Genomic DNA, 1,048 nt, shown 5'->3' with positions numbered 1-1,048 from the left:
ACGCGCGGATTGCTGCCTCATCCCGGGCACGCCCGGGGGAGGGGTCACCTACAGGAGTCGCAAGCTCCCTCTTATTTTGTAATTTTTTGGAGCCCGTGACGAGGGGTGGCGGCCCTATGAAGGGCAGAGAGTTGTTTATGTATCTTTCCCTACCGAGTCATGCCAGTCTAACCGCATAGTCCATTTTCAATCATCCATTTTGTAGATGATCTAATTTTATTTTTTAAAATCCCAGCCCAAAAACACTGGCCCAGAATGCTGCCAGATCACCTCCTCGGCTACCACTAGGTGTCACCCTCGAGCCATCAGTGTAAAGTAGAAAGGGGAGGATTGGAAAGTGGATTTAATATTCCTATCATAAAATTTAGAGCTGTAACCCCGAACCCCATTTTACAGATGAGAAGACTGAAGCCTTGTAGCAATGGGGAGAGTTGGGACCATAATCTAGATCTTCTGAATCAAGAATCAGTGTTCTTTCCTAATGCCATGCTGCCCCTAAACCAAACCATTTGAAGTGTTAAAGAAATAGGCTCACACAATATGTACTGAGTTCCACTAGCTCTTTGCCATCTTTGATCTGAATAGAATTTTGGGTTGTGTACTGTTTTAGATTAATTAGCAATTCAATTCAACTAGCATTTATTAGGCTCCTACTATATGCCAGGTTGGAGAAGGAAATGGCTAACCATTCCAATATCTTTGCCAAGAAAACCCCAAATGGGGTCACCAAGAGTCAGACAGCTGAAACGACTCAACAACAAATGTACCAGGTACCTGGGCTGGATGCTGTGGATACAAAGACCAAAATGAAACAGTCTTTTCCCTCAAGGAGTTTAAATTTTGTGAGGGGATCAATTACATACATTGAAATTAAAAATAAAAGATATACAAAGTAATTTCAGATGGAAGACTCTGAGGGGACCCGGGCTTCCTGTAAAAGGTGATGCTTGAACTTGAAAGAAGCTACTGTAGGGAGAACAGCAAACACTTCAGTTAGGCTTAACATAGAGTCTGTAAATAGGAGCAATGTGCAATAATTCTGGGAAAG

The sequence above is a fragment of the Phascolarctos cinereus genome, unplaced genomic scaffold (assembly GCF_003287225.1).
Source record: "Phascolarctos cinereus isolate Bilbo 61053 unplaced genomic scaffold, phaCin_HiC Scaffold_4;HRSCAF=312, whole genome shotgun sequence".
Lineage (NCBI taxonomy): Eukaryota > Metazoa > Chordata > Mammalia > Diprotodontia > Phascolarctidae > Phascolarctos > Phascolarctos cinereus.
This window is presented reverse-complemented; position numbering follows the sequence as displayed.